This window comes from Lonchura striata, chromosome 5 (assembly GCF_050655825.1).
Source record: "Lonchura striata isolate lonStrDom1 chromosome 5, ASM5065582v1, whole genome shotgun sequence".
Classification (NCBI taxonomy): Eukaryota; Metazoa; Chordata; class Aves; order Passeriformes; family Estrildidae; genus Lonchura; species Lonchura striata.
In genome coordinates this window covers 27,338,854-27,349,247 of record NC_140707.1, presented here as the reverse complement: position 1 = coordinate 27,349,247, position 10,394 = coordinate 27,338,854, and the positions used below count along the sequence as shown (strand labels likewise).

At 45.4% G+C, this 10,394-nt stretch overlaps 1 protein-coding gene across 5 annotated transcripts in view; it reads left to right on the top strand.

The window, feature by feature from the left end:
* The window catches only part of LOC110468659 (uncharacterized), a 199,837-nt gene that overhangs the window by 18,497 nt on the left and 170,946 nt on the right, over positions 1-10,394 (top strand). For all 5 annotated transcript variants that reach the window (XR_014955976.1, XR_014955975.1, XR_014955978.1 and 2 more), the window contains exon 2: positions 20-9,704. The gene's annotated coding sequence lies outside the window, so the exon portion shown is untranslated. The remainder of the gene's footprint in view (positions 1-19; positions 9,705-10,394) is intronic.

Sequence of the window (10,394 nt, the reverse complement as noted above, 5' to 3'; positions counted from 1 at the left end):
ATCTGGTGTCTCCACACAGGCCTCTGCCACTCCAGATGGATGTCCCAGCTTGTTTGGAGTAGCTCGGGGAATCTCAGTGGGGAATTTGTGCTCCTGTGAGCTGAGCATGTGTGCTCCTGGTGGCCAGAAGTTGGTAGGTGATTCTCCTGAGCTATTTATTTCTTGGTTTTGTCTTCCAGACACATATATATGCTAGGCTTGATGCACCCAGACTCATCTCTTCCACATCTGCATAGCAATGAGCAACATCAGGAATGTCAATTACCTTTACCCTTGTGATAACCATAAATCATACCTGAAATTTCTCTGTATGCCCATTTTGTAAACTTTGTTTAAACTGAGAGCAGCTGCATAAAAACATTGTCCTGTATTGATGGTTAGCGAGGGTCAGCAACATAGGCCGTGGAATGACAGCAATTGGTTCTAGCCAGACATTTGTCTAGTCATCTTTTGGTAAAAGGGGTGTGTTTAAGTCATGATCGGAAAAGTCATAGCTACTGTCACCTAAAATCTACTAAAAATGATTAATAGCCAAGCAGGAGTGTTCAGTGTTTTTTTTGTTGAGCCCACATCTATATCCCTCAGAAGCCATTGTTTCTACTGAAGCCAAATTATGGTGGTGGACATTGCAATGCTGTGTGTGCATATAAAATGCTCAGCCTGGGAATGATGGGTGTCTGTTCTTTGAAGAAGGCTCTCAGCTCTGCAATGTACAGCAGCTTCCTCACCTTCAACTGGGCAATGGCTTGCATGGAATTACATTTATGAAGGCACTTATTTCTTCATGGACTTCCATCAGCTGCCAACAAGATACAGCCAAACTTCTCATGCTGGTGAGGTGTTTCCTTGATAGCTGCAGGCCATGTTGGTCTTTCCCAGACACTTTTGTTAGTTTCTTTCTTCAGAGCAGAACTAAGACATAGGTCTGGTAAGATCTCTGCAAATTACTCAGCAATTAAAATGTACTGGATTTTATGCTAGTAAATTAGCTGGAAGGACAATTTGGCATTTTCAACAAGTGGCAAAAATTCCTTGGATACTGGATCACTTTTATTGGCCTGGCTTGCACACAATATTTCCCAAAAAACAAATCAAATCATTTACTGCCACTGTTGCATGGTTGTTTTGGTTCAGGAATAATTGCTGTCCCTGCTTTCAGGGAAAGATCTAAGAGTTTGTGCAAAAATTCATACTGCTCTGGGCTGCTGCCTTTAAAGCAATATAACTTCTTTTCATGATGCAGTAACACCAGTATTTCACTGAGAGTACAAGTGTGGTCAATGTGTGCTTGGGATGCCATCTTTATACCAGAAACAGATCTACAGCAGGGTATGCAACATCCAAAGACCTTTCCAGTCCAGACCAGGCACTGGTTAGAATTGACCTATACAAAAACTTTCATTTGTTAAGTGGAAGTTATTATTAGAGAACTCAGTTAGATCCCTGAGTAATACTCTGTGGATGAATCAGGAAATGGTTCAGGTCAAATGGACCCTGCAGACCCTGCCCTGATGTAACTGAACCAACGTGAACTTCTGCATTAAGTGGTATTTGAATTAATGGTTAGATCATAATACATGTGACCATGTTTGAACCTACCTGGAAAAACAAGGGGGATAACAAACTACAGGAAATTTCCAAGGTTTTTGGCCTGTTCAGCTTTGTACCTATGTTATGCTTTCATTGTGCTGGGACTCCAGTGCAGTTGGCTTTGCTTTGGAGCAAGGGAAGTGGTTAAAAATTTGTCTGCAATGTGTGTGTTGGGACTCTGAGGTTTAGCATTCCTCATGGACAAGGGCTGCCAGACAGAGCTGAGAGCAGAGTTGCCCAGTTCAGTGAGGACAGAGACCATCTGGACAGGGGAGGTGACTCTTTGTGGAATGCCAGAGATGCAAGGGAAAAGCCCTTTGTGGCACAACTCCATCTGCTTTTACTTATTTCTTCCTTTCATATTCCACAGAGCTTTGGTTGGTGTTTGCTGCTCTTGTTGTCTGGACCTTCCTCTAGGCTTTTTAGGCACTGGAGATGCCACACCCTCGGTGTTTGGGGATGCTCCTCTCCCTCCAGCTGGGAGCATGGCATATTTCACCCACTGTGACTGGGGACAGGAACCTGCAGCTCTACCAGGGACTGACATTCCATCTTTTCCTTGGGAGACCAGCCATACTGCCTCTGCATTTCGGTGTGCCTGGGGAGGGGACATAATTCCCAAACCTACAGAGCTCTGTGGCTTGCTCTTGCAGTGCCTTCTGCATGATTCTGGTCCAGCGTAATGCTCTTCCTGTTGTATTTCAGGGTTTTCCCCTCCTCTTCAGTCTCGTGAGTCACTTGTGGAAGCTGTGGGCTCCTCACCTTTCAGTACCACTGCTTTGGGGTCCTGTACAGGTTCCACTGAAACCTGTGCAGTGCTTTCCATCGACGGAAGCGTTTTCCATTGACAGCAGTAGGGGTGAGTCAGGCACTTGAGCAGAAGAGCCAGTCAAAGGAGAGCTGGTGGGTGCTTCTCAAAAATAAGATTATCGGCATGCTTTGGTGAAGTGAGACTGACAAGCGGGTTGAAACATTTTTGTAATGAATACTAAAGGTCTTCCCCAGATACCAGCTCCCTCATCTGGGATGAGGAGACCCTCTAGGAATGAGGAAATTCTCACAGATTGCCAGAAGCAGAGCTGAAATGTGAACAGCAGCCTGTTTTTAATCAAGGTCTCACACGCACTCTGGCCCAGCTGCTCTCGCAGGATGCAGAAACTGCCCTCCACTGTGATGCCTTTTGGGTGGGCTGTTGGAGGCAAAGGCTATTCAGTAGCTCCTGCTCTCTGTGGGCCAGAAGTTCTTGCCTTCACTGTGGTCTTCACTGGACCACCCTCCATCACATGCCATGTTTTCCTAAAGCGTGTATTGATTACCTGCTCTGTCTTTCTGAAGTGGAGGGTGCCCAGTGCCTGGGCTTAGAATGGCAGGTGAGACTCTCAGGAATCTCAAAACTCTTGTTGTATATGATCTCTTTATGGGTTTCTCTTTTGTGGTGGACAATCCCACTTTGTTCAAAGCTCTCCACACAGGTGAGGTTGTCGTAAATTTTTGATTGTGTTGCTTTCCTACAGATGATTTCCTGTCAATTAACATCGTTTTGGAGTTCACTGTCCTGAGAACACTCTGGCTGGGGCCTTGCCATGTGGACCAGAGAAGAAGGGCACATGTTTTACAGGCTGGAGTCAGGCTGTTTGTACTACCCAGGACATTTGTCTTTTGTCTGTAGTCATGAGACATGGCTGACTCCTATTAAGTTTGCAGTTCATCTCAAAGCTCTCCATAATTTTCTGAGGAATTGTGGACAGGTTTTCCCTATCCTTATCTGTACTGAATGGGGTCCAATTTTTTTCAGACATTTTCCCCACTGTCAAGATCAGAATTCAAGCCTGTTTTCAGGCAGTTCTTCCCAGCTACATAGCAGCTGCGTATTTTACAAGCATGCTATCTATCTAATGGCTTAAGTTGTTAGAGAAAACTTTGAAGATATCTGGACTCACAACAAACACAGTACAGCTCTGCTGGGTTAATCCCTTCATTTTGACAGTGACCCATTGATAGTTAGCGTCCAAGTATGGTATTTCTAGTCACTTTTGCATCTGCTCTGTGAAAGTTTATTTGAGACCATTTATTTCATCTCTTAGGAGGATGTTATGCATCTGAAGCTTTATAAGTCAAGACATGTAATGGCCTCTCTGCTATCCATGTGGCCTGTCATAGAGGGAAATTAGCTTAGCTGGATCCAAATTATTTCTGATTAAATCCATATTAGCCTAAGACTTTGCTTTGTTATCTTCTGTGCTTACGAGTACTTTGCGGTATTTATTCATTATTTATTTATGTTTCAGACCTTTTCTCCTGGGAATTGTAGCTAACCTGACTTCTCTTCCTTATGCAATCCACAAGCTTATTTAATTTTAGGCATAAAGTTTGCTTTGTTCTCTCTGTCACGCACCTCAGAGATCCTTGATAAGAGACAAATAGGTAATTGCTAATTGTTTCAGCCAGTCCTACACATGCTGTGAGTTAAAGTTCATCCACTCTTGCTTACTCCCCACTTTAGGGAGAGGTACTACCTCTCTGCCATGGGTTTTAGCTGTGCTTCTTGTACCTGTCTAAAGATAGCTGCTGCTAATAGTCCATGCATGTTTCACTGGATGGAGAGTGGGGAAAATTGCATGAAAAGGTGCATGAAAAGTTGCATGAAGGGGGGATGTGCAGTGCAGCTTTTTGTCACAGTGTGGAAGTCAGGCAGCTCCAAGAGACTAAAAAACCTCTTTTGGAGCAAAGTGTATGTAAACAGGGAGTAGCAGCCTCTTCTTCCAGGCTGGAATGCAGTAAGTAAAGGGGAAATGCAGGATGAAGGGGAAACCTGTAGCAGCATTTTAGTTGAAGGTGCTTACACATGGCAATGACACAGGAGACTGTCTAGGGCTCTTGCTCCAGTCTGGAGAGGGAAGCTGAGGCCTGAGAGTCCAGACTTGGGGATGAACAGACAGAGCTGACTTCAGTGTCTCCTACAGCAAAGCAGCCCTGGCTTTTCTGTGTGAGAGACTGTCCCTGGTTTTGGTGTGCCTGGGCACTTTTCTGATTGCTGCAGTGATCAGAGGTTCTGTCTAGCCTGGAACTCTCGACTGGAGCCCCTGGTCAGAAGGAGCGGGAGAGCACTGGGACAGCAAAGAAGTACCTCCTTTGACTTGTCTTGCTGTTTGAATTGATCGGCAGTTCCCCACCTCATTTGTTATCCAAGTCATGGTGGCTGGAGCCAGATCTTTTATTCATCGGGGGATATTTGCAGGGCCGAAATCTGGATCTAAATGGAATGAAGAGACATCTACAGAGCTCCTTCTCAAAAGGTTGTCTGGGGGTTTGCACCACACCCACTCTTTTAAGGGCTGGAATAATATATACCCTGACAGGCTGTAAATCAAAGGCCGGCACAGAGAAAATCCTACCACACACATTTCTTTTTGTAGATGTAAGAACTTTTGGCCTCTTTCTTGCCTTCTTGTACTTCCTTGCTCTTCCATGCAGCTGGTTACTTTGAGCTCTCCCCTTTGCCTCCACTGCCACATCCCAAAGCTGTCACTACCTTTGCTGTGGCCAGGCAGAGAACAGCTCCAGGGGTAAGGTGTAGGATGGCTTTTGTGGCTGAAAGCTTACAAGTCTTTCTTGGGAGTTTGAGTTTGACCTATCTCCAGTCTCAATTCTAATGTTTGGCCTGTTTCCAAAGCTTGTGGAGAAGGTCCAGAAATGTGGTTGTTGCAAAGCTGAGGGCCAGATAAGCAAAATAAAGCGATAACCCTTTAGGAAAAAAAAAAATAGCAAACAACTCAGTTCCATGATTAATTTTGCTCTGGGAATCCCTGTAGTCTTAGGTTTCTAGGCCTGGCCTTGTTTCTACTTCATCCTCCCTCTCTGAAGAGGCTTTTTGTCTTTAATTGCAACTATAAATAAATCATCATAGCCAGAAGTAGTATTTTTCCAAGTCTACAACTCTAGTGGCCAAACCCTTCAGTTTCCAGGAATTCGCTTCACCTTACCCAGAACTTGCGACAAAGAACTGAAAACCACATTCTGCCTGTATAATGTTAGCTCCAGTCTAGAGAAGTTTTCCTCTGGGTATTTCTGTCCTGAATTCAGACCTGACCTGTAAAATAGAATGAAGACCAGCTCATTAGCACCTGCCTGGACCAGCTGCACCCAAAGCTTCCAGGTATCCCTGTGGGTGTGTTCAGGCCTCTGCACCTCTTCCCTGTGGGCATATCCTCAGGAAGCTGACAAACATATGGGACAAACCACAACAAATCAACTGAACTGCTGAAGAGCCCTGCCCTTGTGCTACCTATGTCTGAGCACATGGACTTACAGGTAAATTTAGTTTCTTACCCACTGTTAACTAAGGTGATAATGGGGAGAAGCAGTGGAAAAAAAAGAGGGTGCAGTCACAGCCCAGATGCAAAAATATCCAGGTGCTCTTGAGCATCTTTTGGATAGAGCTCACTGGTCTATGCTGCTCTGGTTATCTGTGCTGACAGAGGTGAGTCAAAGTTTGTGAGTGAGTTCTCATTTGGCAGTGCTCTGGTGCTCTGGACTGCTGCAGAAGTCAGCCAGTCTCAAAGAGCTTGTCCCAGAGGGGACAAAGAGTCCTTCCTCGGGACTGAAACAAGTCAAAAAGGAGCTCAAGGCTGAGTTTTCTGTGCATGAAGGTCAATTAAATGATCCAGGACCTGCCCTCAAAATGCTTCTGGAACTCTGCTCTTAGGCTGGCCTTTCCCAGCTCAGAGGAGAGTAGTGAATACTGTGGACCAGCTGGGAGTGAGAGAGGAGACTGAAATTTTTTGAGTGGTAGGTGAGTGTTTAGAGATCTTCAGGGCAAACTGGAATTATACCAGTCATAATACTTTGTCTTTTCTGCTGGTGGAATACTTCATCATTGTTGCACAGAGTTTGCCTGCTCATGTAAATAAGTATTTAAGTAAAGAGGGAGCTAGACTAGAAGTGAAAACTGCCTTGTAAGGATAGCATATTAGTCTTTGTTTCAGCCTAATTCCCTCATTGTCACAGGAACATATGTGATGGTGGTAGTCATCCTTGTGGATTGTCTGCTTGTTCTTCAGAGATCATTAAACACAATTACAGGAAAAGAGATCTTTGTTTCTGAGCAACACAGCTTTTATATAAGTGTTCCACATTTTCTTCAGAATGCTTTACCAATTGTAACTAATTTTAACCGTTTGGTTGGCATGAATATAAGACAGCCCTTTTCTGCCAACTGATTCTCATTTGTTTGCATGGGAATTGAATGTCTGGGTCCTTAAGTCACCTTTAAATATGCCAGCCTCAGGTCATGTTTGCTTCATGTAGCTTTCCTGCTGTTTAGTGTCTCAGGGTGAAAAACCTCCTCTTTTGGATAGAGATGGTAAATTCCTAGGGGCCTCTGTGAGGGCTGGATTTCTCATGTCTAATGGAGAAAGGCTCTGTATTAATGAAACCCATCTACTTTCCCCAGCTCTGCTGATGGTCTTCTAGTTGGTTGTGGACAAGTAGTTGCTCCTCCATGGACCTCAGCTGGCCCATGTGTGAGGAGGCGTGGGACTGCCTTCCCCTGCCAAGCAGCTTTCAGAGCCAAGAGGAAGATGTGTTTTGGAAGGATTTGACTTGGCAGCACAATAAAAAGGAAGAAAATAGGGAGTTTCAGAGCCAGAAGCAGAGGGAGGCATGGTCTGGGCAGGCACTGGATGAGCAGAGTCAGCAGCAGCTGGGGTCTAACTCAAGATTTGTCCTGCAGCTTTACATATGTCCAGGCATGGACTTGTTGCCTGTATTCATTTGTAAAGCACCTTTCTGAGCCACAGGGTTTTAGTGCTGGTAGTGTTGTTCAACAAAGGCCTCTGTTTAGACATGGGCTTTCTAAGCTAGCTGTGGCTATGAAAAAAACAATAATAAAAAGGTATTAGAAACCTGGTAAGGCAAAGAGAGGCAGGGCAGAACTGGCTGGAAAGTGGAAAATATTTTCCATGATGAATTATTGACAAAAAGAAATGTGTTCCTGTGCTTTGAAATTTCTGCAGAATTTTTTTTTTACCATCAGAAATGCTAAAACCTAAAAGAAATAAAGCTAAACAGAAATAAATAAGATCTTAAGCAGCTCCTGACTCCAGGAAATGAGCTCTTCCATCTCCCTTTTCTATGAAAATATGTATTTAGAAAATAAACTGTTTTTCTGTTTGAAATTAAACTATCAAATATAAAAGGTTGACCAACTCTAGGAAAGTCTGGTCTTGCGCTTAAGGCACTGATTTTGGACCAAAAGACCTGGGTTTAATTTCCACTTCTGCTACAAACTTTTCCTGTGTGACCTTGGGCTAATCCTTTAATCTCACTTTGCCTCTGTTCCTCATCTGTCAGATGAGGCTATGACTTCCCCACCTCACAGGGGTGTTTTGAGAGTAAACACATCCTCCGTGCCCTGTGCCTCACCTTCCAGCCCGCTCCTCTCCTGGGGCAGGGGGAAGGGAGGGATATAGTCCACGCTTTGGGAGCCACTGGGATAGCTCCCTCCATGGCCATCTGACAGACTGGTGAAGGCAAGGCTGAGTGGGACCCCCAGCAGATCCCAAGTGTCCTTGGAGAGCGAGAGACGAGGGAAGAAAAACACTAAGCACGTGTGAACTGTGGAAAGGAGAAATGTGTTGTGTTCTGTCTTGTTTTGGTTTGTTTTTTCCTACTATTTCCCTGTGCTTTTTTCCTCCTCTCAAGCAAGCTTGACACTCACAAAGTGTCCGTAGCACTCTAACAGCACAAAACCCGGCCCCATGTAGGGCTGGCTGCTTCCTGAATTAGTCTACATTTGCAGCAATTACCTTCTTTCCTTTCTAGCCAAATGTTTCTCTGAGCCTGAGGCCCAGCTAATTTTTTTTGTCAGCTCTGGTTGCGCTGGGCGGCCCTCCCTTCCATACGGGAAATATAGAGATGCCATTCAGGCACCTCTAATCCTGCTTTCACTGCTGCACTCATTAAAACATTCCTTTATTTATTTTAATTTTATTCTCTCCTCCCCACCACCTTTTCTAAACAACCACTTGTATTATGCTTTTAATTGCCTTTAGATTTCCCTGGTGTAACTTCTCGGGCGTCCGCATAGCCGTAGGCAGAGCATGCAGTGCTGGGAGCCTTGCACATGGTCTGTGGGCTCGCTATTGACTCAGTGGCGTGCTGTGAATGAGTCAAAGATCCATGGGGATCGCTGGGGGTGGACAAAAGGGTAGAGGATCGAAAGCAGGGGTGGAGGGGGGATGAGAGGGAGAAGCCAGTGAGACAAACGTGCTCCGCGCTCCCTGCGTGTTGGAGCATCTTCCCTCGGCACGAGGAGAACAACTTCAGCTATGGACTGGGAAGCTGGGCTGAGCTGCCTGCCCTGCCAGGGTTGGGGGGCAGCAATGTCTGCATCATGGCTCTGTGAGCACAAGCTATAATATGGCCTTATACAGGCGTGACTTCATCTGTTTCCATAAGATTGCTTTCTCCCTCTCTTTCTTTGGCTGGTAATTGAGAAATGCATGAGCTCACCTCCTAGGAGCGGGAAATGAGAACCGCAAGAGGAAACGAGCTGGAAAGTATACATGGGCCGGAAAAAAAATATAGATTAGGTGGGGGGGAAGTCAGAGATGTTATGGAGAAGAAAAGGGATTCCTCCTGTGTGGGGTCATTGCCATATAGGGCTCACAGCATCTTCCTCTGCACTGCAGGCAAGAGCAGGGCTGGGGCAGTCCTGTTGACATCTGTGCAACTGTGCTTATCTTAAGAGTATTCTCTGGGCATAAGGGGCCCAGAGGCAGGGTGAAAAGATGGCCCAACGTGATGGTGGTACCTTGTGTCTTTTTTCTGGATACAAACACAACCTCTCACTCATTAGTGCAGCTTATGGCACCTGCTAACGAGGAGGAGTGTAGCCCAGGTGTAAATGGGAGCAGAGGATGAACCCACATAGGTGTGGGGCTTTAAAGTGCTTGATGAAGAAGGGGGAGGAGGAAGGAACGGTGTTTTAGGTGGAGTTAATCACCTGAGTGAGTTCTCTGGGGCTGGCAGATCTCAGGATGAGGGCTGCAGGGTGCTGGGAGAACTGCTCAGTCAGGCCATACTCTCTGCTGTTGGGTCTTGCTCACGTGCAGGTAAGCAATGTCCATTGCCAGGATCTCACTTTTTTGTTTCTTGTCTATGTTTTCACCTAAATTAGCCTTTAGGATTTGGAGACAATGCCTCTGGAGGCAGGTTAGTCTCAGTTTGGTTTCCACTTGATTGCTTGTGGGTTTTTTGCTTTTGAAATGGAGATGACTGATAGAGGAGGTGGTTTAAAGGGGTCAGATTGGTAAAGAAAGTCTTGCTGCCTTGTTCATTCAGTACCTTATGTTTCTTCCCTGGTGCCCAACTTTCTCTTTCATCATGTGTTCTCTGCTTGCTTTTACTCTCTGCACTATGGATGTTTCACACCTTTCCCCTCTGCTGCTATTGAGGTGAAGTTTGGGAAGAGACCAGCTGTCCTCTCAGGGTTAGCTCTTGAACCTGAATGACTTATTCTTTAGCTGATGAGCCCTAATATAATGTCATCTGTCAGGGGGTCCTGTCACCAGAGGGATGTAAAATGACCACTGCTAATTATCTCTGGAAAGCTGAGTTGTTGGGAGTCCTACACACAGCCAGGTGCTGCTGAGGGAGGGAGAAAGCTAATGAACCAACTGCAGGAGCTGTGGAGAGTTTGCAGCATGTCCTGTTGAGGCATAAGGCTGTAGTGATTCACCCAAGGTGGTCTGGAGCTTTGCAAATTAGTTCTCTCTTCTTGATCTACGTGGTCTTGATTTCAA